The sequence below is a fragment of the Cyprinus carpio genome, chromosome B17, assembly GCF_018340385.1.
Source record: "Cyprinus carpio isolate SPL01 chromosome B17, ASM1834038v1, whole genome shotgun sequence".
NCBI lineage: Eukaryota > Metazoa > Chordata > Actinopteri > Cypriniformes > Cyprinidae > Cyprinus > Cyprinus carpio.
Genome location: NC_056613.1, coordinates 708919 through 736217, shown reverse-complemented (window position 1 = coordinate 736217; position 27299 = coordinate 708919). Strand labels below are relative to the sequence as shown.

Genomic DNA, 27299 nt, shown 5'->3' with positions numbered 1-27299 from the left:
ATGCCCCTTCCGTTCGGATTAAAGTCAAGAGGACCGAAGATTACACGGTGTACCAGCAAAAGCTGCCTGGTGACCCGCATACAGCTGCTCAACGGCGAATATGTGGAGTTACACGCTTTCGGTGGAGAGCACGGGAAGGAATGTCTGGAGGCAGTCGCGCAGAGGCCTCCGGAGTACGGGAGGTAGGATCGCCGTCGTTTTTGGTTTAATCCACGGTCCGAAATCACCTTAACGCAGCTTGTGGGGGTGTGTTTATTTTAGCTCGACCGGTGCCGTCTGGAGTCATCGGCTTATTCTAGGAAACGCTACCAAAATGCTGTCAAACGCCCAAAATGCATGTGTGCCAAGAATTCGGCCTGGACTCTGTGCTTCATTTGCATGCAGTCAGCTGCTCTCGAGACGTCGGAATCAGATTCTGGTGTTAGTATGTCATCCATTATCTAGTTAGAGATCGCCGTGTCTTTTCGGGACGGGTTGTGTGAGTCTTATTTGTCTGACCAGCCAACTGTGGCTTTAGTTAAGTGTGTTAGTAGCCTAATAGTTGACTATTACAGTGATTTAATCAGCTGAATTATTGTGCATGCTTACAAAATCCTGATGATGATGTTGTGGTCAAGCAAAAGTACATATTGGTAAATAAAAAAAAAGTTTTATATGATATATAGCTGGCAAATATCATAATCCAGTCAGCATCCGGATTTTAGGTTAAATTGATATTAACGCTTAAGTTAAAGATGCTGTAAAGTAATCAACCATTTTCGTTTCAGTTTTTCGCCCCATTTAATGACCATTTATCTATTTTTGCAGATTCGTTAAAGTCCGGTGCTTTTATATGCGTACAAATATGTGTTCATGCATATAGTCTGATTGTAAAGTCATTGTATAAATGTTGATTTAAAGAAGTTTTAGATGACGTTGACACGTATTATATCTGTTTAGCATTAAGATTATTGGTTAAATTTATATGAAGTTGTATAATATAAGGGTAGGGATCGACCGATATGCATTTTCAGGGCCGATGCCGATACCGATTATTACAGATCAAGGAGGACCGATAACGATATTTGAACCGATATGTGTCTTGTGTAAAAATGAAAAACATTAATGTCAAAAACCTTAAGAATTATAAAAAGGCCTCTGACAACAGACTGAGCTCTTAAATTCTTTTAACCACATCTTTAATTCTGAGAAAATTGTTCATAATAACAACAATTAATAGTATAGAATAACAAACAAACATTAAAAAAGTGCTGCGGGGAAGCATCCATACAGCCAGCAATTCTGTCAATACAAAGTAAAACTTAAAAGCAAATTTAACACAGATCAAACCAAGAATGAAGCAAAAAAATGGAAAATAAAATGTAATATCATCTCTCTCAATCTCTACTACTGCTCATCTCTCTTCTTAGATATATATATGGGTGTGTGTGTTATATTTAACTCTTTTATTGAAACCCAGGAAATTTGCATTAAAACTCACACACAACATCCCATATATGTATAATAGTGTTTATTTTTTTGTTTTTTGGATGTGTAAAATCGTTTGTTTGACTGTTAATTAAACGGCGATTACAACTCTAGGGAAGTATACAGGACAGACGTCATCCAGAAACGTGCAACTGGGAGATTATGACAATTTAAGTTATTAGCATAGGTTATTAGCAGGGTGCGATTTGTGAAATAAACAACAGGGGGGGGGACTTGCTTTTGAAATTTATATGAACATGTTTTTAATACGATCGGAAAAGTGTATTTTTGGGTGTCTCAGTTTATTAAAAAACATTGTGTAGCCTACGTTAGGCCTCTTAATTGCAATGATTTAATGTCCACGCGTTATTTCAAACAACAAATTACATTGAGGAACGCGACAGTGAGCCAAAGAACACACAACGGAGCTTTTTGGAAACTCTCGAATCAGTTAAACCCATGCGTCGCAAAAGATTCACGTTTCGATGCGCTTCAATCAGATCTGGACGTCAGACGCGTGGTTTCTGCATGATCGTTTTTATACCCACACAGGGGATAAAAGTTATTCAGCAGAGGCAGGGATGCACTAAACCAGAAGGGCGGGGAAATCCCCCCATACTGGTTATTAGTCAAATGAAGATGAGCGCGGCCGCGGAGATAAAACTAAATCAGAATAGGAAGCTCGAGTCGCCGTCAGGGCGTCAGAGCCTCGCGACCTTGATGCCCTTTCAGCTACTTCAAAATTGCATAATGGTAAATTCTGAATCCTGTATGATAAATTATTTTGCAATCATGTTAGAATTAAAGCAACATTTCTCACAAATATGCGCCAATTTATTTGACTAAGAGCCCTAACGGAGACGGACGATGTTCCAGTGAAGCTATTGTGACAACACACAAAAAAAAAAAAAACAAAAACGCACGCAGAACGTGAGTGAATTCATTCGTGTTGAATAATCTATTCACATATATAATGTTAAGTTTGGCCCGAATGGTGGAGAGAAGTAGGTTTTAGCTTTCACTATCTCAGCACTGATGTGATGACTCCATTAACAGCATATCACTGCAATGAAGGACATTGACGGGAATTCACGAGTTAAAATAAACTGAACGGGGCTGTCAATCATAAATCGATTATATTTGGTTGTTTTGCAACTTTCAGTGTCGTAGGATTATTGCAACTTCAGGAAGTTAATGACTTCTTCGTTACATCGAGAGATAACTTATTGATGTGTGATGATGATCCACTGAAGCAGTCTCCTGTGCTTTTCGGTGTGAGAGCGGAACATTTTCCAGCCGCGCACAGCCGTATTGATTGGCCAGGCTCGTTGACTCCCAACAAATCAGAACGGACGATGGGCGGGGCTTCGTCTAGGGCCACAGAGCGGTGCGCTCTGACTGAGGTAGGCTGGATCAGTGTTTCAGATCGCGCATTTCAAAATAAAATGGTTTTATCGGCAAACTCGGTTTTGAAAATGGCCGATGCTCGATAACAATAAAACTGCTTAATATCGGCGCCGATTTTAAAATTAAAAGTTTTTATATTTTATATTGGCCACGCCGATAACGCGGTCGAACCCGAATTACAGGGTATATTGTTTAGGTTGCGTGTAACTGTTCATCACTAGTTTTAAGGCTTGACCCATTTTTTAATCATTCATTTAGTCTTGCATTTTGGATAGGTTTTTAATGCAACCCAATATTTAATGCCATGTAGTGTGTGACTTAATGTGACATAAAAACAGCTTCTCTAGTGTTGATATAAAGGAATTCGAAAAAATTGTAATTTAAATAGTTTTCATATTAAGTTAGCATGCTTGAAATTTTTGACTTCAGTAGTTGCCCAGTAATCATGGAAACACAAATTTGTAACCATTAAAGTTGGATGGTATTTCCATTTTAGCATTCAAGAATGTAGGTTAAATATATATGAGTAGCACTAAGAGAAGGTACAAATATTTTATGTATGTAGTTTGATCTTGAGTCACAGAAAAAACAGCATGTATATCAAATTATATGGAATTACATAAAACAAATGTTTTAGATAAGTGTGTCAACACGGTTTTGTAGTTGTGTGCTAGGTAAAGTTAAACTAGTAGAAGTGATATTAAACAGCAGGTAGTAATAGTGTTAGTCAGAAGGTACTTGTGTGATAAAATCACTAAAAAGGTTTTCATGGTTTGGCTATTTTTTTGTGTCATTTTTTATTTTATTTTTTTTAAAGTACAAATATTCTATTGCATGCAGTTTAGCGCATAATAATCAAATCACACAAACTGTATTAATAATTTTTATTTAATTTGAGGAAAAAAAAAAGTTGTAAAAATGATTTAGAAGAAACAATGTTTATTCTGTAAACTCAACAGCCCATCAAGTTCTCTCTTCTTTTTTTTAACATCAAGTATTATATGAGAGAATGTGTGATTAAAGTGATGCTGTGGGTGATGATTATTATTATTATTTGTATAATTGTTTTAATCACCGTTTAGCTATTATTGGATCAATCAGGCATCAATAACATCCTGCTGTGTGACATCAAGACATGGAATGTCCAAATATTCCATGGCATGTAGTATCTCAATTAGTCCGAAGCTCATAAAAAACAGCAGGTCCCGTATTATATAAAGAAAATTATTTTAGGATTGTCACAAATATCTCCATTTCTTATAATTTTTGGGAGCTGCAAATCTTTTGCCCAAAGAGTCATCTTAGTCAAAAGGTTGGAGACATCTGTCCCCGTCTTCACCTCCAGAAAAACTGAAATTTGAAGTTAAATGAATGTCCGGTCTCCGGGCCTGTTGTTCTCTCCCGAGTGAAAGAATAATCAGTGAAATTCTGTTCATTCCCCAGATAAAGTATTTCAGCATCTCTGAGTACTAACACACAAACAGAACCAGCAGAGATGGATTGATCTGGGAGAAGCCGCTCGAAAGGAAACAAGAAACAGCTCGACACGCTATGGGCTGGAGCGACCGTTTACTTTGGGGTGGTGTCTCTACGTGTCGTCTGTTACACAGTTACAACAAGAGATAAACCAGGTTAAGGACGAGAATATGTTTCAAATGATCACTGCAGTGCTACTAGGAATACATTTGTAACTCATGTTCCTGTTGTTCCGCACAGAGAGTCAGTATTATTCTTAGCTGCAAGAACCAGATGTCTGGAGGGGAAGGATACCCGTGCTCCATTGAGCAAGCCATGTCATTTGGCCAGCTTGGCTGTGCAAGGTATTTTTTTGGATAATTCATGTTGGGCAATACTCTCTTCAGTGTGGTTCCATTCCACATGGACGATTAAAAGGGATCAGTTCACCCAAAAAAATTAAGTTGAAAATATGCAGGAAAGGCGGTTATCGATGCCCCCTTTTTTGTCCACAACAGTTGATATAGATTCGTCAGGGTCTTAATGAAAATCTGTAACATAGTTTGGTTAAAAAAATTTCTCAATGGTAGTGTAAAACAACACCGTTTTTTACTTCTGCAAAAAAACAAGCAAACCCGTTTTCCTTGCATGTCGCTTTTAATGCAAATGAGCACTCTGCGGACCCCGCCCCTCTCCTCCGAGCTCGATCTCTGAGAGACTGTAACTTTCAGCCTCATTCATCTGTGAAACTTGCTAACAATGCCGGACAAGCTCACTCAGGGCGGCGAGCTGTGATAAAAACCAAAGGACCGACGCCACGCTGTCAATCAACTGTCGTGGGAGGGGCTTTGTGCAGAACTACGTCATTCTGCCAAGAATCTGTGAACGGCTCTTGATATGGAGGAAAGCGGTTTGGATTTATCGAGATTTTAAAAAAAAACAAACACTGGGTGGTTTTTATCATGGTAGGTGGGTTGTGTACACAACACTGCCAACACACATTTCAGTTCAAAACAAACTTGTAAAAGTGAATTTTGCACCTAATGACCCTTTTTAAAAAGAAAAAAAAACAAAGGATCACTTAAACGGGCTGGGTTGAAAAATATTAATTTCTTGATTCTTTTCTTAATTCAGTAAACTGGATATTGATTTAAAAAAAAAAAAAAAAAAATCGATCTTTTAGTTTATGCTTAATTGCAAATCAGTTTTCATCTATGGAAAAACATCAATAAAAAGCTTAAACGATAAAGTTAAAACTCGTTAAGTCAATTAGAAAAAAATAACTGTTAGAGCGGGAGCATTTTGCTAAATTGTGCTATATTTATATTTCTTTTAACTTTCTTAAACCTGTTCTTTAAATCGATGTATGTTGTTGGAATAAATCCGCTATGAACGAAAACTGTCCACGTGTTTAAGTGTCTATAAAAACTGCTGTGCAATGTAAAAGAATATTTAACATAATATTATTAGATAATCGTAAATTAAGTATTGTGTATAAATCAGTTGTTAATTTATGTTTTACACACATTCAATTATTTTATGTTTGAATAAATGTTTTAGTGTCAGCCCACAGTTTAAGTATTCATTTAAAAAATGTGTACACAAATAACTTTAATATTATTGCAATTACCAAACTGAACGAATTTATTATGAATCGATACTGCCTTCAATCATTATTGAATCAATTCGAATCGAATTACGACGCTTGTGCATCAGAAATTTAATCAAATCATGAAAATTGTTGCAATAGCATATTGAAGAGTCATCATTCAATGACAGTTTTTTCCCTCCGCTCCTCAGATCTCTAACATTTAAGGTGGGAAGGTGTTTTTGAGGACGCAGTTATAAGTTGATGTTGCAAGAGAACATTTGCTCTAACATTGTCTTAAGATAACGTTCACGCCCGGTGTCTGGTTCACGGGGTTCAGATACTCCATCATGAATGGTACGGTTTGTGATTTCTACGGGCTTGCAAGTCTAGAAAACTCAAGAGCACTCACAGTTATCAAGCTGTGCCTGCGCCAGGCTGGAGAATCTCATACGCTGCTGGACAAAGATATATCTGGCTCCACCATGCAGTTACTGGATCTGCTGTTAGCATAGCAGCAGGAAAAATGATGTCACTCACTGTCGCAACCAGATCAAAAAAAATACTTCCCGTATTTGCAATGTCAAAAGCATTTGTTTTCTCGTGGTTTGTGGTGTTTCGATGAGGCTGGGACGCTCAGCGGGAGTTATTTTTGTGCACACAGCATTGCTGTGATAAGGAGGCTTTACGCACGTGGTAATGCCTTTCGGATTGTCGGATAGCTGTTTTTTTTTGAACATTTCTAACGGGCTGATTAGACATGCTTTTAATTTTGAGCTACTACAGTTACAAAGGCTAAATCGATTCCCTTCCATAACAAAATGTCTCGCAGTCTTCTAAATTTAGATGTGCGATTCTATATAAATGCGTAGATGATTTTGCAGCAGGAGTTTCATCTCACATTTAACATCCTAAATCACCAACGTCAAAACTCATAAAAATCCAATGTTAGAATAAATGTAAAGGATAAAAAGACTAAAATAATTTTTTAAATAAAAAAATGCATTTAATAAAAAGTTGTAAAATAAAATGAAAATAAATGCCTAAAAGTATATGCAAGACAAAATAAAAAAAATAAATCAACAAGGTTGTAAAAAAATAAATAAATTAGTAAAATAAAAAATAATAAGCTAATTTGTAAAATTTCAATAAAAAAATAATTATGAAATTTGTTACATAAATTAAAAAAAATAATAATTTGCACGATAAAATATGGTATTAGAGATCTTAATATGCATCTTCGGATACATGTGTATATTATATAGTGCATCTAGTCAAAATAAAAATAAAAAATATCACCCCCATGAGTCATCCTTTGAGGAAGAATCAATGTCCACTGTTTTATTTTCGAGGCCGTTTTAACCTCACGCTAAAAACGTAGTTTGTCTGTTGTTTTTTTGAGCTGACATTGGAGACATTCAATCGATATGACTCCCAGGAATTCCTTCAAAAAACTGTGCTTTTTCCAATGGTTAAGTTAATTATTGAACATGTTATTGGTCTATTTTAGGTTTAAGGGCTGCATAAGTCTGTTATTTCAACTCTCTCTTCTGACTTTTCTCAGCCATGGATACCGGACGACGAGAGGGTTGTGGAAGAGGCCACCCAGAAAGAAATTCACCGTCCTCTATCAGAAATACCGGTGAGAGGCTGTAGTCATTGCTGAAAATGTGCTGGTTTTCCCATTTGTGAAAAGCCGGAAAAAGACTCAGCCATTGTTTATGTGAGGTTCAGTGAGGAGGCTTCGTGATTCTAAGATGTGTTCCGATGGTTCCTGTTGAGAGGAATTTCACAGGCAGCTGGCAAACCCGGACGTGAACTATGAACCAGACTTTCAAGGCAACAATAAACGCTCTTGGGCTTTCCTGCAAAAAGTGCTGTTTTAGAAAGTCTTTCAGATGAGGTTTACATTGTTGCTCGGCACAAGTTGAGGCTAGGATTTATATTTTTGAAATATTTGCCACATTTGTTTCCTGATATAAAATCAAAATGATCTAACTCGCAATGTTTTATTGGCCTTTATAATGTATAAAAATATCTATTTTTATATATTATATAAAGCCTAAGCATTATGAAAGAAGGGCTAATTTCAGCTCTATTTTAAACTAGTAACCTTAGTAACAAAAAATGCAGTTAGATTTGAATAGTTGATTAAAAAATGTAGTAATCGGCATTTTCTGCGGCTCTTTTAAAGTCGTATTTCGACCTAGATAAAGATCTTTAATCAGAGGAAAAAGTATTACATTTTTAGTCAGGCATTAATGTTGCATGCACTGCAAAAATTAATATTTAACTCAGTATCTTTGTCTTTATTTCTAATATAATATTCAAACAGCCTTAAATCAATGTCTTGTTTTCTGAAAAACTGACAAGATTAAATGAGATTACGCATAAAAACAAGAGCAAATGTCTGTCAGTGTTGTATGAAAACATGTTTTTCCTTTGAATTACGTTTATTTTTCTTCACATGGCAGATATTTGTTCTTGTTTTAATCATTCAAACTCATTTCATTTTGATCAATTTCTCAGAAAGCAAGACTTCATATCTTATCTTTTTTTCTCTCAGCGTTCTTTTTTTTTAAGAATCTTTAGGCCATTTTGTACTGGAAAATAAGAACAAAAATACAGAGGAAGAACATCAGTTTTTTGAAGCGTGAACAGAAGGTACATAAAAGTTATTTTCCATGTTCTAGTTAAGCTTTTGTTCTTATAATGAATTAAAACAAAATATCTATTACTTTACGTAATAGAGTTATTCATTCTTCATGGCAACGTCATGCAGCTAAAACCACTTTTTAGTGTCTTGGAAGAAATATTTTTTGTTGAGAAATGCCAACGATAAGCATGAGGAAGAATCAAGCACAGATGAGTCTGATACTGACATCAGATGACAAGTGCATCGTTGAATGTGACCTTTGTGCCGTAGTGTCTCAACGTCGGAGCTGTGTGTGTGTGTTTTCTGTTTCCCAGAGGTGCTGTCCGCCACCGGAGGCGGAGTTATCTACATGCAGGAGGTGGAGAAGATGGAGGGCTACGGTGAGGAGAGTGTCCAAGCGAAGGTTAAAGCCAGCAAAAGAAAAGCTGTTCTTTATCTGTAATCAAGTCCTTTCATGGGCGGCGGAAGCTCACCATTGCAAGAGTGCATGCGGACTGCTAGTCGACCGTGTGAAAGTGTGGCAATGCAGGGATTTATTTCTGAGTTACTTTAGTAAGTATTCAAGTTTACCTTATAATAGATTCCTGTGAGCATTTTGCATAAGGTCATCTTCGTCAGATTTGAATAAAATGTAACATTCCATACTTTTCACCAAATGGATGCTCTGCAGTGAATGGGTGCCGTCAGGAAATGAGAGTCCAACCAGCTGATTAAAAACATCACAATAATCCACAGCACTCCAGTCCATCAGTTAACATCTGGAGAAGACAAAGGGAGCTGTGTGTGGTTTGTCGCAACAAATCCAAAGTCCTCTATCCATAATAGTGCTTTTTTACTTTTCTTTATATTGAAAAAAGTCATCTGGCCTGAATCAGAAAGAGAGAGAAATGTGCACCATTTAGCATCCAAAACAGCTCTTTTGAAGTGAGAGACAACAGGCGATGGACTTTTTTCTATGGAGGAAAGTGTTATGATGAATTATTGACTATTTTGGCAGAAACAGTGGTTTAAAAGTTGTTGGACTTTTCATTCTGGTGGCAATGGCGACCATTCACTGCAGAGAGGGTAGTTCATTACTTAATTATTAATTATTTTAAGACACTGAGAGCCTTTTAAATAATATAATATTTCACGACTTACATATATTTTAAGATTTTTCTTCCTTGTGTCTAAACAGGATGATCAGAGCACAGACGTGATCATCGGCTCTTGTCTGGACGGGAATTTGTGTCAAGCACAAAAAATTGGGGAAAAAGCGCCATCTCATTTTTAGGTTATGTGTGCATTCACCTTTTTGTGTGTTTTTTCGCGTTCATTCATTAAGGGCTGGTGAGCTATTATATAAAGTAAATTGACACATTTATGATGTTTAGCAATCCTAAGTTGTTGTTTTTTTTTTTTTGCGCTGATATTCATTCGGCTATTAACACTTCCTAAGACATATGCATCAGTCAGCAACGTTTTAGGGAGGCTCTGCATGGCATATTACAGTGTTTTAATAAAATATAATCACAATGTTGCAGCATTTGAATTAATATGATTCATTCTTGTGTTAATATAGTGAAACAAAGTGTGCAAAAACATGCATTAAAATTTAGTTTCTCCTATTGGGCAAAAATTCACCCTTCCTCAGAGCAAGAAAGAATTCCAATATAGATATTGTCCTAAAAGACAAAGGCTGTTTATCGTCCAGTGTATCGTGTTTTTAGGTTGTGTTTTGTCGTCACGTGTCTGACTCGAGCTCTTAATTGTTTCTGCTACAGATGGAATGACATTAAATAATATGGACTCATAATAAGTCTTTCTTTGCTCTGGAGCTCGCCAACAAAGAAGATACAATCCAGTTCCAGATCGTGCTGTGAGATAGATCTTTTTAAAGCTGCCCAGATGCTTTTCTTTCCTTTAAAATAGCCAAAAGAAATGACTTAAGTTGTATGTCCATTCTTATAAGTGAATAGATTTGTAGCTGGCCTCTAAAGAAAACGCCACTCATTTAGGCCCCCTGTGCCTGTAAACACACAAGGTCTCTGCCCTGATTTGATTCAGTAAAAAAGCGTTCCGGCTGTTTGTTTCAGGGAGGGACATGGAGACGTCTAAATACGTATGCAGAATGTGGCTGGCGCGGCACAAAGTTTTTACAAAATTAACAACAGCAGTCTGTAAGTTTATGTGTGTGTGTGTGTGTGGTGTTTGTTAGAGATGCATCATTTTGGTCAATACAATATGAACAAATCTATAGCTCCTTACAGATGCTGGTCATTTGTCTTTTATTTCCCCTAAAAAAAAACATTTTTAAGCTGCTGTGACTAAACGTTCAGTCATTAGTGGATTTGGATCTTGTGGTTAGATGTGTAACAGGAATACATTATATGTACAGTAAAAAAATTTTCATGAAAAATGTTCATAATTTTTCAAATAAATGCTAATAAAAGTTTGGGATCTGTATGATTATAAGTGTTTTTCTCTTCTCACCAAGGCTGGATTTATTTGATCAAAAATACAGTAAAAACATTAAATATTAAAATTTCAAATAACTATTTTCTATATGAATATATTTCATTTTTTAAATGTATTTCTGTGATCAAAGCTGTATTTTCAGTGTCTCAGGATCCTTTAGAAATCATTCTAAAATATTTCCTATCATTGTTAAAAACTGTTATTTTAATTCATACTTTTGTGGAAAAACGTCTCTTATGAATAGATTTTATTTATTTGTTTTGCAAATATATATCTGTTACTTTTGATCAATTTAATAAATCCTTGCTGAAAAAAGTACGTAAAAACAAAACAAAATTGCTGATTATGTTAGTTTAATCAGAAATTGGCTGATTAAAATCATTGGCTGCTTCATCAGTGCGTCTGTAGTTTTGTGTCTCCTCCTTCATCGCTATCCATTTACTGTCTCCAGAGAGCTGTCTGATGGCCCAAACTCTGAGGGCTCCCAGAGGTCCATAATTTCTCTTTATTTTCCTCGTTTTCCAAACCTCTCTCGTCCCTCTGTTCCTGCTGACAAGGGGTGAGCCTGACTGCACGAGGGCATCGATGCTTTACTGCTCAGAGCTTCTCATGGGCTACAGAGTGACAGAAAACTCCTGATAGCTCTTTAAGGAATGGCATGACAACATGCTCGGGTCATATTTCACTGCAAATTTAAAAAAATATATATATATTTTTTTTTCCTAAATAAAATGCAGCCCTTTTTGGATCATACTATTTTTATTTATTTTATTTTATTTTTATTTTTTTATTATTTTATTTTATTTTTTATTTTATTTTGTTTTATTTATTTTAGAGATCACAAGATAAAGTTATAGACCATAAATCAAAATACTACTGTTTTCAAATAAATATTTACCTTTACCAATAATTCCCCATTACAGCATCATAGATTAGTTAAATATTAAGTTAAATGTTGGGGTAAAATGTGGGTAAAAATGCACCCTATTTTCATAATGTCAGAGCATCAATGCAAATATTTTTGTGAAAGAAGTCTCTTCTGCTCACCAAGGCTGCATTTTTTTGATCAAAATAAAAGTACAAATTGTTATATTGTGAAATATTACAATTTAAAATAACTTTTCTTTGTTTATTTTAGGATCATTAAGTATTTTTATTTTTATTTTTAGTTGGGACTAACTGTAGTCAACTGCAAATCAACATGCTATAATCTTTTATATATATCCTATATAATATGTATGTGTGTGTCTGTAAGTTGTCATGAAAATTTAAATGCAGTGCAAAATGCAAACCACTGACTTTGTACTGTTATTATCACAGTGCATGTGACAAATAAAACATTGACTTCATTACTTTCTGGTTTATTTCACAGTTGTGTTTTGTTTTATGTTTTATTACAGACAAACGCAGCCAGATCCTGTAAAACACAGTGAGGCGACGGTCCTCGACGAGAAGTGTCTCTGGTCAGCATATACCAGTTATTCAATGACTATACAACAGTTTTGCTATGGAGCTTGTTCTGTGGGACGTTTCTGGAGTTTGTCGGCTCTGCGTGATCTCATTTGTTTTTGATGTGATTACTGTAGCTTGCTCTCTGCCAAACTAGGCAGCTCCCTTTAAGGCAGCATCCCCTTACTAAAATGGAATCATATAAATGTCATGATAAGCATAAAAAAACATAAAACTAAAAAGTTTTAATTAGACTTTTAATGCTTTCTATCTTTGAACCAATGTTTATGTTGTGTGTGCACTTGAATAACTTCAGATACAAAGTCTAGAAGGGCAGCTCTCCAGGTTTGGGACAGAGTTAATATGTCTAGCTGAATAATGCTGCTTTTGTTTCGGCTTTATGATGCAGCCAAAACCGCAACCCTACATGATGCCCCCTCAGATGCATTTTAACGGCCATTACACTGAACCGTACACATCTTCACAAGGTAGGACATCTCCCATCTGCAACGGGCCAAATGTTTTTTGTCCATTCTTATTGCAAAAAAATGTTCTTAAGTATTTTGCATCTAAACATTCTTAAATCAAGATAAAACAAAATGACAGAATTTAGTGAGAAAAAAAAATCTTTCAGTGTGGTTAGAGAAATTTACTTCAGACCTTTTTAGAACTTTAGAAATATAATATCTAAACATTCTCAAATCAACAAAATAACTTAAGATATTAAGTTTTCTCAATGTAATGTATCTTGATTTAAGAGTTATTATATATTTGTACTTGAAAACAAGACAAAATACAAAAAAAGTCATTGTTTATTATTTATTAATTTTAATAAATAATTTTAATTTTAAATCAAGATAAGTTATAGACTTATAAATTATTTAATCTTGATTTAAAAAATAAGTTTAATGAAATTGTACTGGAAAAGAAGACAAATATGAGAAAATCATTCTTGTATTTTATTTTATTTTGTAATTATTATTATTATTATTATTATTATTATTAATAAAGGTAAATTATAATAAAAAACTACCTAGTAAATCAAATACTGCAATCTTTTATAAATATTTAAGTTAAAATATAGACAGTGTGAGTGAAAAATAAAATAATTTTTTTTGGTAAAAATAAACCTATGGAATTTTTATTATATTTTCTATTTAAATTTAAGATACATTTTAGTCAGTAAATCAAAAGCCATATAAATATTACACTTTACAATATTTTTTGCATCATAATGATTAGTGGTCGACCGATATTGGGCGTTTTTTTGACACAGCCGATGCCGATATCTTGGCCGATGTAAAGCCGTTATAATTGTATTTATTTTAATTGATATTTAAGAAATTTAAAATCATTTGAAAATTGATACACAAAAAATAAAATTTGTATACAGGGGGGAAACATACTTTAGATGATAAAATATTTTTCAACAAATAAATAAATATTTAATAAAAATAAGTATTAAAAAGGAATTAAACTGTAACCAACAGAGCACTCAGTATTCTGGGAGGTTTGTGTGTATCAGGAATCATATTAAAGTCACGCAGAGAACACACGATCATACAGGTCACATGCACACTTCACAAGATCTCACAACTAGATTTGACTAAGTTTACAAGGTTGTGAAAATAAAATTGTTCATTAGCCATTCAAAGATTAGTTTAAATTATATAAATGCATATTTGCTGAATGCTGACAGCAAAACAAGAAAGTTATTATATGTTCGCCTTTCTATAAATAATATAAACGCAAATCGTTATAATACTTTTTGTAACATACATTGTTAACCCGTTGTCGGATTATTAGATGAGCACTGTTAATACGATCGACGAAAAAGAGGGAGACAGTGAGCAACTGCAGGAGCTCTCAGCGCCGTCAAAGTCAAGGTCCCGCCTCGAACACTTCGGCCCCAACAGAAAAACTTATCGGCCGATACCGATATTTAAAAAATGGCAAATATCGGCCGATATATCGGCCTTTCTGATGTTTCAGTCGACCACTAATAATGATTTTGACTTGTAACGACTGTGATTTTGCTTCTCAAGTTAGTGTATCTTGATTTAAAGAAAGTTTAGATATTTGTACTGGAAAAAGAAAGTGTAGATAATATAAACGACAAAAATAATAAACAAGAACTGACGCAGCTCTCTTGAATTCCCTACAGATAATCTTTACATCAACAACCAGAATGGTTTCTACTACCATTCCCAGACCAGTCTGGACCGCTCTCCGCACGAGTACAACGGCCGGATCCGTAACGGCAGCGTTTACAGCGCCCAGAGCACCAGCTTCCCTCAACAACCCCGCAGCACTACCTGCAGCCCTCGCCCATGTCGTCCAACCCCAGCATCACAGGAAGTGACCTCATGCGGCCCGACTACGTGCCTTTCCCACCGGCACAGCGCCTGATCCCCCGCCGTCCTACCGCGCCACGCCCTGATTACGAGACCGTCATGAGGCAGAAGAACCTCGGGATGATCCCGCCGGCGGAGCGCCAGAGCCACACTCCCATGAGGAACCTCAAAAAACATCGGCAACTCGTACGCCTACAGCCGACCCCGACCCGCTCGTGTACAGCCAGCCGGAGATCCGCGAGCACAGTACCCAGGGCCCAGTACCCCTTCCACCTCAACTACAGCTTCCACAGCCCCCCCCCGTACCCCTATCCCACCGAGATGACGACCCGTCGTGGGCGCCGTCAGCGTCCCCGAGCTCACCAATGTCCAGCTCCAGCAGGCGCAGGAATATCCTCCGCAGCCCACATCATCAGGAATCAGGTTTATTGGCCGCCCCCCGCCGTATCCCTACCCTCACCCTCGACCCGCCAACAGCACCACCGGACCTGTCCCGCCATCTCTAAACGTCAGCAGCAGCAACCCGGATCTGATCACGCGCCGCGTCCATCACTCGGTGCAGACCTTCCAGGAGGACAGCCTGCCCGTGGCGCACTCGCTGCAGGAAGTGAGCGAACCGCTCGTCATGACCCGGCGGCCTCACATGCACAAGCGCAACTCCATCGAGATCGCCGGCCTGGCGTACGGCCTGGAGAACATGAGGCTGAAGGAGAGGAAGGTGAGTCGTTTCGGGATGTTGATGTGTCCTTCGGTGTAGGGTAGGGATGTAACGATTAACCGTGAGCCGGGAGAAAATCGATTCAAATCGGTTGAGATGCCAAACAAATCAGGATTCAATTGATCCTTTTTTACTCAAAGATTCAGTCTAATAAAAGTGCATTTAGAATGATCACAAAATTCTAGATATGTGTACATTTATATCATTGCATGTAGTTAATCAATTGCACACAAAGAGCGCTGTTCTCCAAAAATAACCATGATCACAATTGTAATATTTATTTTTTACAACAGTTCAATAAGCAAGAAGATAATTAAGAGACGTTACGTTTTAGACAACATATTGCCTGTTTTTGCGCTATTTCTAAAATAATATCTAATATATATAAATAAGAATGCTTATAATTAAGTAATTATGTATTATAAACAATTTTTAAGAACGTTTATTGATTTAATTTTTTATTTATTGACATTTCTGCATCAACTAAACCAGGCATCGCATCTTCGGCTGAAACCCCGTCCCCTGTTGCCCAGGGCGATGCCGCTTACAGCATCCGGCTCCGACATTAACGTCGGTTCTTGGATGGAGGTTTACGAAACCCCGAGGATGCTGTCATCAAGGAGGATGTCATCAAGTTCGATCATCTACTCCCACAAAAAATCCCTGTCTGACGCCACGATGCTGGTGCATAGCAGCGGAGAGGAGGAGGAGTTCGAAGACGACAGCGGCCGACACACACCTCAGTCTCAGGATGCAGTGGGCGGCCCCGAGCATCACATGACGCCGATGGGACGGCCCCTCGTAGATCTGCCCGCTTATCCCTTCAGCCACAGTATGGAGACGGTCCTGACGGGCCCTCTGGCGTACCAGCCCCATCCCATCATCCGCAAACCAGAGGACATGGGGCAGCTGCCGCCTCTGCGAGAGCCTGGACACATGGTGCCCTCGGTGTCAGAGGGCGATCTGAGCGGGACAGGGGCGCTTGAGACAGAAGAAAGACGTCTTTAAGAGACCCCGTCTCTGACGTGCCACCTGCCAGAAGGAACATCGATGGTCTTCCACCAGCGGTAAGTTCACCTGAAAATCAGAACCGAATCAGAATCAGTTAGATGTGCATTTTGGAATGCAAACATACAATAGGTTTAGGTGTATTTGCACATTCACATAATGTTAAAAGCTTCAGAGTTTGAACGTTTTAAAAATATAAAGACAGAAATATTATTGTAAGTGTAAAATTACATTAATATAAATACTTTTTTTATTAAATAAAAATATAATTATAAAATTATTTTATATTAGACTGTAGAATTGTAATTTGCAAAAGTAATACAGTATGTATTCAGCATTTTCATAAATATTTAAAATAATAATTATTATTATTTTGAAACTTTGACTCCACTTTTAAGTCCAGCTACAAAGTCAAAATAAAGCTAATTTAAAATATTAATACGTTCTCTTAAAGATCAGAATTGAATCAGAACCATGAAAAATACTGAAAAATTATAAGACAAAATGTTAGACATGAATATTGTGATCGGTAGTGTAAAATAAATTATTCTAATAAATATTTTATTAAATAAATTCTAAAATTATTTATTTAACAGTAGAATTGTAACAAAAGTAATATATATATTCAGCATTTTTATAATAAAAAAAAAGTTTAAATGTTTTATCTAGATACATGTATGTCATGTGACCATTAACCAGCTTCAGAAGGGGGTGGGGGGGGGGTGTAATTGGATATGTGACACATAGCAATGTTGGAAATATTTCTGTTTTTAAACCATAATAAGCCAATGGATATCACACACGAGCAACATGCAAACTTTGCGCAAGAGTTATGATGGTGAGCGTCTTAATCTCCGTCAGTTCACTGCAGAAAGTGAAACTAAAAACAGAATGACGGAGCTTTCGGCATCTGATGCCACATTTTCTCAGAGACAACAAGAGACGGATTTACTTCAACACATGCTGATAACTGTATATAGCTAACTGTTTCCATTTTTTTTTCCTTAATATACTTAATTTTTCTTATGCCCTGTAGACCTACATAGTGGGGGGGATGGGGGGTGAGAAGAAACGTATTTTAGGACTTATCGTTGTTAAACAGGTTGTTTTTGAAAGTCAGTGCTTGAAATAAAGCTTTTTTATTTCATTGATTTTTTTTTTATTGATGACTGCAGTGTTAATATTTTAATTATAGGCATATAATTCAGTTCTCTTTCACATCGTATCACACATGAACTGAAAAACACACAAAACATACAAAAAAATTCATCAATTCATACAATATTAAATCCACACAATCATAATTAAATTGACATCATCCATGCAATCAATATTAAAGTTACATCAGCCATTAATATTAATTATTGTCCGAGTCATTGATTTGAATCAAGCAACAAAAGAAAGACAGAAAATCTCACACCTGCTCTTGACTGAAAAACTGTAGTAGCCCTACAGATTAATCTATATATTAATTTATTTATAGAAATAAATATTGTCTGGCTTGAAAGCATTAAGAATGTGGTAAACAAGTTGCTATAAAGAATGCATAATTAGCCTTGGTAGTTCATTAGTTGTGTGTCACCGCAGTTAAATCAGTGTCTATCATGATAAAACCTAACTTAACATTAAAGGCATGTTGTGTGTCACCGCAGTTAAATCAGTGTCTATCATGATAAAACCTTAATATCAAACCTATATAATGAGATTTGAAATTTTTAGAGAAATGCTTAATAAATGCACTGTAACTAAACCCATTATATTTTAGCCGACTACATTTACTGTAGATATAGTCGACTAAAGTCTTATGACCTTTAGTCGACTCAAACTAGACTAAACATTGCTGTTAGTTCGTTTGAGCTGCTTTGTTGAGAACGTTATATTTTACACACTTTAAGCTCTTTTATTTTCCAAATGTAATAGGATTAGTCCAACAAATCATTTGGTTTGTAATGCGTACCGAACTGAAAGCCTCGTTCCGAATGGTTCAATATGAATACGTGTATCGTTACACCCCTAATATATACAAATATATCTAAACATATGACAAGAACACAAAAATATACTAACTTTAAAATGAAAATATTAATTATAGTATTATTAAATATCAATAATTATGCTATTATTTAAATAACACTGATTCCTGTCACCTGTCCGGTCTGTAGTAATTTGAGTTTTGGTATTAATGCATTAAATCAAAGTTTGTTTTCCCCAGTTATTTATATTAATATGTAATGCACTGTGTTCTCACGCACTTAGTTCTTTATTTAAAATAACCTCAAAATAAGATTTCAGTAATTTACTTGTGGAGCATAAAAAAAGATGTTTAGCAGAATGTCCATGCTGCTCTTGTATTAATAAGTTTCTATAATAACTCATTCACAGATATAGAAAGGAACAGTTCGGCTCGGTTGTTAAAAGGAAATGCAAACTGATTCTTGTTTGCTCATCATCTAGCTGGTGTGGCTTTTATTTTTGTTTCGTCTGCACGTCGAGGAGGTTTTCGTACGCTTGGGTGAGGCTGAACACTTGACTGTATCTGTGTGATGTGAAGAATGCTGCTCAACAGGCCGTCAGACCCGAACGGCTGCATTCTGCTGCTCTTCTCCACTGAGTCTCTCAGACGCCGATCCTCAGACTCTGTTTCTCTCTCTGTCTCTCGCTCTCTCTCGCTCACTTGCTCTGGGGATGAAGGGTATGAAGAAAGGACGCTCGAGGTCAAGAAGGTGGGCCCCTTGAAGATGGCGGCTCTCAATGGTCTGACCCTGTCCAGAATGCCTCTGCCCGATGAAGGGAAGGACGACCCGGAGAACACGTCTAATGATGAGCGGGTGAGTACTGCTTTCACTTTGACTACTGGTTGGTGAAATGGTAGTTAGTGGTCGACTGAGTTTTTAAAAAAAAAAAAAAAAATATATATATATATATATATATATATATATATATATATTTATTTTATTATATATTTATATATTTATTTATTTATTTATTTATTTATTTTATTTATTTATTTATTTATTTAAATGGTTGATGGTGGTTGAGCTTGAATCTGCAAAAGTTTGATTATTAATAATCTTCTCATTTTTAATACACTTTTTAAGGTATTAGTCATTTTAATAAATAGATATTTATATATTGTTATTTTTTTAAATGTGTTAATGTATTTAATAATAAAACCTTTATAGTGAAGTCAGCAAAAATACACACGCGTATATATATATTTATATATATATATATGTGTGTGTGTGTGTGTGTGTGTGTGTGTGTGTGTGTGTGTGTGTACACATTAATGAAAACATTTAAATGTTTAATAATGTTTAAAACATTATTCTGATTATTATCGTTAGTTCACTAGAGAAATCAAGTCTAGAGAAGAGCATTTCCCGAAATATTAGACTATATATTCTTTATATTTTATGTATGTTTAAATAAATCTGTTATGAAACATGTTATGACAGCCACTGTGTAACTGAATATATTTGAACAAATAGAAAAATCTTACCATTTATAAGTTAATTTAAAAACTGCATTTTGTGCAATTTACATGTTTGCATACTTTTATCTCTTTTTTTTTTTTGTTGAGTTGAGTTGGGTTGGGTTTATTATTATATTTAAAAATAAATAGTAATTCGATTTAAGTTTGGGTTAAGTTTTTAATTGTAACCTAACAATGTAGGGCTCCATATAGTTTAAAGCATAAGCTGAGATAGATTTTTATCACTAAGAATATTTCACCCTGCTTTACCGAAACCATAACGTTAAAACTGAGGTATGTGCCGAACCGTCATATTTGTGTACCGTTACACCCCTAATGTATAAGAGTTTTTATTATTAATCAATCAAATCTATCAAAACTATGAAATGTAAACATCTAGTTTTAATTGATCATCATCAAGCAGCAGCTCTGTTGAGGGCAGATTGTTCATTAATGAGGTGCAGCAACTACAATACTTATTGACACTTTAGGTGGAGAATATTGAGACAAGTGAATTTTCTCAAACACATCTGCACTCACTGTTAGCGTGCTGTAGGTGGTTCTGTATGAGCAGAGCCTCACGTCCTGTGTGTCTCCTGCAGTGTAAGATACTGGAGCAGCGCATGGAGCAGGGGATGGTGTTCACCGAGTACGAGCAGGTGCCCAAGAAGCGGCCCAACTGTGAGTGCAGCATCGCTCTGATGCCCGAGAACAGCGACAGGAACCGCTTCCAGGACGTCCTGCCCTACGACGACACGCGTGTGGAGCTGGTGCCCACCAAAGAGAACAACACGGGCTACATCAACGCCTCACACATCAGGGTGAGCTGTAGATACCTTACAATATCCATTGATGCTTCAGATCTTTGTATTAATATTTAGGATTAAGGCTCAAAGTGCTGAAACCCTGCTGTTTATATAAGACTTTTAATAATCAGGAAAATATTTATGTATGTATTTATTTAACATTATTATTATTATTATTAATAAGAATATTATTAATATTCTGCCCCAAAACTCACCGTGCAGATAAATCCGTAATCTTAGAAACAAGTAATCTTGTAAGTTTTATAATAATAATAATAATAATAATCATGATTTATAATTATTAATAACGTTTATAATAATAATAATTATTATTATAATTTATATTATTATTATGCCCTAAAACGTAGTATAATGTAGTTATATAGTAGTTTTATAGTTTTATAATTTTTTATAATTTTTAACCGTTAAACTAGAATATAAAAAATAATATATAATGTAATGTAATGTAATGTAATGTAATGTAATATAATATAATTATTTAATTTATTTGGGAGAAATAAAATGAGATAATCTATTAAAATTATTATTATTATTATTATTATTATTATTATTATTATTAAAATACATTGAACTAGAACATAAAAAGCAAAAGTAAAATAATGATACTAATATAATATAATAATATAATATAAATATATAAAATAATAAATTATTTAAAAGTTAAAAATATTTATCATAGAGATCTGACAAAAAATTTGCATAACTTTCAAAGACTTCTAATTAAAACTGTTGAATTTCACGTAATTAGGTAAGCACATGTGCCTTAGGATCCTAAAGAAGCATGCAAAATATTATGGAAATCAGGCATATAATAGTCATAGAAGTAAATATGTAGTAAATATAAATATATAGTATATATTTGTTTTTGTTTTTCTGATTTAGGTTCATTCAGGCTTGCTCAATTGCACATAATTGATCTTTTTATGCATGAACTTCAAAGTCTTAAAGTGCTTGAACACCAAAAATGGCTGATTGCAGCTATGTTTGTGCTGTTTTCAGTCAGATTAAACATCTTTCATATTGTGTTTTCTGCTGCTCTGTTGATCAGGTTACGGTCAGAGGTAAAGAGTGGAGTTACATCGCGTCTCAGGGTCCGCTCTCCAGCACCTGCCAAGACTTCTGGCAGATGGTTTGGGAACAAGGAGTCTCCATCATCGCAATGGTTACAGCGGAGGAGGTGAAAATCAACACATCTGAGATCTGGGTGTTATATACAGTGGCTCTCTTTAATCTGATGTATAAGTCTTTGCATCATCGAACCGGCTTGTGTTGTGTCCCGTCCTACAGGAAGGGGGTCGTGAGAAGAGTTTCCGCTATTGGCCTCGTCTGGGCTCTCGTCACAACACTGTTACATACGGGAGATTTAAGATCACCACGCGCTTCCGCACGGACTCTGGGTGCTACGCCACAACGGGCCTGAAGATCAAACACCTCCTGACGGGACAGGAGCGAACCGTCTGGCACCTGCAGTACACAGACTGGCCCGACCACGGCTGCCCGGAGGACTTTAAAGGCTTTCTCTGTAAGTACAGCACAGATACAGGCCTTTCATACTGCTTATGGCTCTTCAGACATCACAGATGGCGTTAAGATCTGTTTGTGAAAAAATACAGACATAAGTGTCTGGACAAACTCTACTGGTTTTGTAACCCAGAAAGAAAAGTGAAAGTATTCTCTCTTTAACATGTTACTGTAAGAGTGATTTTGCATTAGTATATGCAATCATATTTAATTAGCATATTATAAATTATTTTTTTAATGCAAAATTATTATATTAAAGAAAAATTCATCCTAATACATGCATATATAGTACTGTTTTTTTTTCTTAAATCAAATTGTATATAGTTGTTTAAATATACATATTTATGCACGATGTAGTTAACTTATATAAACTTTAGCATTTTTTAATATGTATATGTTTGTATATAATGTATTTTATATATGCAGTTTGTAATTACAGCTAAATATGTGTATACACAAAATAACTTTTGGTCTGTTCTGTACTGTGTGTAATATATATATATATATATATATATATATATATATATATATATATATATATATATATATATAATATATATATATATATATATATATATATATATATATATATATATATATACAGTACAGAACAGACCAAAAGTTTGTAAACATTACTATTTTTAATGTTTTTGAAAGAAGTTTCTTCTGCTCATCAAGCCTGCATTTATTTGATCAAAAATACAGAAAAAAAAATGTAATATTGTGATATATTATTACAATTTAAAATAATTGTTTTTAAATTTATTATACTTTAAATGATCATTTATTTCTGTGATGCAAAGCTGAATTTTTTAGGATCATTATCACATGATCCTTTAGAAATCATTCTAATATGATGATTCATTATCAAAGTTGGAAACAGTTCTGCTGCTTAATATTTTTTCAGAACATGTGATACTTTTTTAGGATACTTTGATGAATAAAAAGGAAAAAAGAAAAAAGATATGTTTTTAAAATATAAATATTTTGTAATAACAATATACACTACTGGTCAGTAATTTGGGGTCAGTAATTTTTTTTCTTTCTTTTTTTTAAATAGAATCAATACTTTTATTCAGCAAGGATGTGTTAAATTGATAAAAAGTGATAGTAAAGAAAATATATTATTAGAATATATATTATTAGAATTTTTTTTTTTAAATTTTGAATAAATGCAGTTCTTTTTAACCTTTTATTCATCAAATATATTAGACAGCAGAACTGTCTCCAACACTCATAATAAATCAGAATATTAGAATGATTTCTAAATGATCATGTGATAGACTGGATGTTACATGTGACACTTAAGGCTGAAGTAATGATGCTGAAAATTCAGCTTTGCATCACAGGAATAAATTATTTTTTTTAAAGTATATTCAAATAGAAAACCATTATTTTAAGTTGTAATAATATTTCACAATATTACAGTTTTTCTGTATTTTTGATCAAATAAATGCAGGCTTGATGAGCAGAAGAGACTTCTTTCAAAAACATTAAAAATAGTAATGTTTCCAAACTTTTAGTCTGTACTGTGTGTATATATATATATATATGTATATATATATATATATATATATATATATATATATATATATATATATATATATATATATATGCACAATTCAAAATAAAAAATTGTGTATAGTTTTCTTAAAAAAGTTTATTTCTATATGCAAAAATTATTTAAACATGCAGTATGTAATTACAGCTATATATCTGTGTGTATTCAGAAAATAAATGCATAACACTTAACATTTTTAAATAAGCAGTATGTAGTTACAGCTCTTTCTTGACACAGTGCCTACAAGTCATGTCATAATCTTATTGCATTATTTTTTTTTTTTTTGTCCTTCTGATTTTGGAGTAAAGCATGACTGGTTAACTTTGCTATTCAGCACCATTATGATAATTCAAGAAACAATATTTAGATGATTTTCATATCATGCATGACTCTAAGCTTCTAGAAGAGTATTCTTGCGGCGTGTCCCTCAGCTGGCCTCTTTCTGTTGTGCAGCTTTGTGTTTTCTCGCCTGGCGTGGCTCTCTAAAGCGCTCTATTTCTGTGTCTCAGCGTACTTGGAGGAGATCCAGTCTGTGAGGCGACACACCAACAGCTCCAGCGACCCAAAGAACACAAACCTGCCCGTCCTGGTGCACTGCAGCGCAGGGGTGGGGCGCACTGGTGTGGTCATCCTGTCTGAGATCATGATAGCTTGTCTGGAACATAATGAGGTACATGTGTCCTGTGCTTACAGTGGCATGAACGCATCAGAGATTTAGTGCATTTCACCAGCTTTTCTCAGGGCGGGATGTGACGGTTACCGGGGTAAACAACATACACTTCTTACCACTGGCAGAAAGAAATGTTACACTTCGTTACACTTCTGCTAAGCGTACAAACACATGGTTGCTGGGAACAGAGGTGATTACGTTCTCTGAAAATGTCGTTACACAATTTTCCGAACATCGATTGCAAGAATATGATGTAACCTAGGAATCTTAAGACAGACACATTGAACAGACTGTACTTTAATGCCATGTTTAAATCAAAATGATACATAGGGTTGCGTCATAATTTTAATGTCAGTGGCTTTCACTGGAAATACAATAGAAAAATGATTTATTTAAAAATAATAAAAATAAACTATTGAATGAACTGAAAATCACAAATCAAATAAAACTAAAATGTAAAAATGATTTACTATTAAGTATTTAAATATTTAAATGATTTAATTTATTAATGTATAATTATTATTATTATTATTATTATTTAACAATTTATTAAAAAATATTCAAATAAAGCTTAATTTTAAATTTGGACAAAGCAAAAAATCAAATGATTATTGAATGACTAAATATCTGATATCAGTACAAAAAAAAAGTCATATAATGAAACACTTTAAAGATTTAATTATATTTTTTCTATTATTTTTGTGTACCATTTTTATATACAATTTTTTAAATAAAAATGGTTTGTATCGAATGAATCCGTCTGATATTTGTAAAAACAGCTTCATATGAAATATGAAACACTTGAGTTCACACTTAAAGACTCAAAATTATATATCTACTTATGTTTTAATTATACTATAATGTTTTAAATATAATTAATACTATTAATTATTCTATTAATTGTTTTACTTATTAACCTTTTTATATTCAATTCTTGAAATCATTTTATGTGAAGCACGTTGAATTATTTTTGCATTTGAATTTTGCTCTACAAATAAACTTGCGTTGCATTGCTTATTTATTTAATATTATAAAACACATAATTCAGACTCTAAATTCGGATTGGCTGTATTCAAAAGTGCTGTGAAATACTGACGTGTCGATGTTTCCTGACAGATGCTGGACGTCCCGACTGTTCTGAACTTGCTGCGGCAGCAACGCATGATGATGGTACAGACGCTTTCACAGTACACCTTCATTTACAAAGTCCTCATTCAGTTCCTGAGAAACTCCAGACTGATCTGAGACCTGCGCTGGCACAGAGGAGCCTCTCACAACCCCTCGGCCCCCGCTGGAGCTTCCTCACAGTGTTAGTGACGGGGCGAGACACGAGCCGGGGCAAGTATGAAGGACGCTGCGCCGCTCTGCTTAACCAGTATTATTCACAGATTTCACTGTGGGCTTGTACACGGATGTCAGTCCCAGCACTTTTATTTTGCTGTACATAGACACGAAGGACGCAGCTCTCTTATTTAATACGATACGCTGAACTGCAGTGGTTCTTTTATACCAGGTGGGATTTTATTCGTTTACAGTGTTGAATTAAAAGACGTGCGACAAGGTCAACTTCAATAATGGATGAATCTCACGAAAAGCCTACATTTGGTGTCGAAAATGTGCTTGCAATTATGCTGCCATGCAAAAAAAGGCTTGCTTTTCTGTATGCAAAATATCTGAATGCTCATATCTTTTCATGAGATTCACCCACTTGCATCATGGGATTGTCCAGTGTTACACGGCATGTTAAAGTGAAGCTGTTACTTGAGATTTTACCTTTTAACCCTACGAACGGGTTTCACCGATCTAAAGTTCGCGTCTCAAGTTTGCATGCAGCCAAAGACAGGAGGGTTTATTTTCTGATCGCAGACACAACCTATAAATAATTTACAGTATGTATTAAAATTGCATATGAAAACTGTATTCTACATATAATAATCAGTAAGGCTTTCTCATTGCATTAGGGATGATTTTGTATTTTTCCAGCTCTTGCCACATTTCCACCAGCATTCAATAACCCGGCACACCAAAGAGTGTCACAAACCCGACTTCTGCGTTAGTGTGGGTTTATTGTGAACGGTTTGTGACCTCATTATGTTAAACACACCAGCTATGATGGTTTACCAAAGAGTTTTCACCATATCGAGTTCTTTGAGTCTTAAAACACTGTGAAACTGCGTTATCCATTCTGTTTTCGGAGGATTTGAAGGAGCAGAATGTGCCATAGCAAATCATTAGGCCCTTTGCGTTTGAATTTGCAGTTTGAATTGCAGTCAGGTTGTTCTTTGTGATAAAGCAGTGCAGACTGATGCTACATTCCACCATAATGGTGCTGTTGCATGCTCTTAAAGCAATAGTTCACCCAAAAATGTACATTTGCCTAAAATGTACTGAATTTGGCGAAGTCCATCAGTGTCTCAGCAATGGATGCTCTGCAGTGAATGGGTGCCGTCAGAATGAGAGTCCAAACATCTGATAAAAACATCACAGTAATCCACAGCACTCCAGTCCATCAGTGAACATCTGGAGAAGACAAAAACTACGTGTTTGTAAGAAACAAATCCGTCATCACGACATTATAAACTGTCACCTCTGGCCAAAATCCATAATAACACTTCCTCCAGTGAAAAAGTGCATCTGCTGTTGTCTATCACATCAAAATCTAGCCACATATTTGTTTAGAGTTGTTTAA

At 35.1% G+C, this 27299-nt stretch overlaps 1 pseudogene; it reads left to right on the top strand.

Moving 5' to 3' along the window:
- On the top strand, positions 1-26241 carry LOC109052479 (annotated as a pseudogene).
- Positions 26242-27299: the final 1058 nt, after the last annotated feature.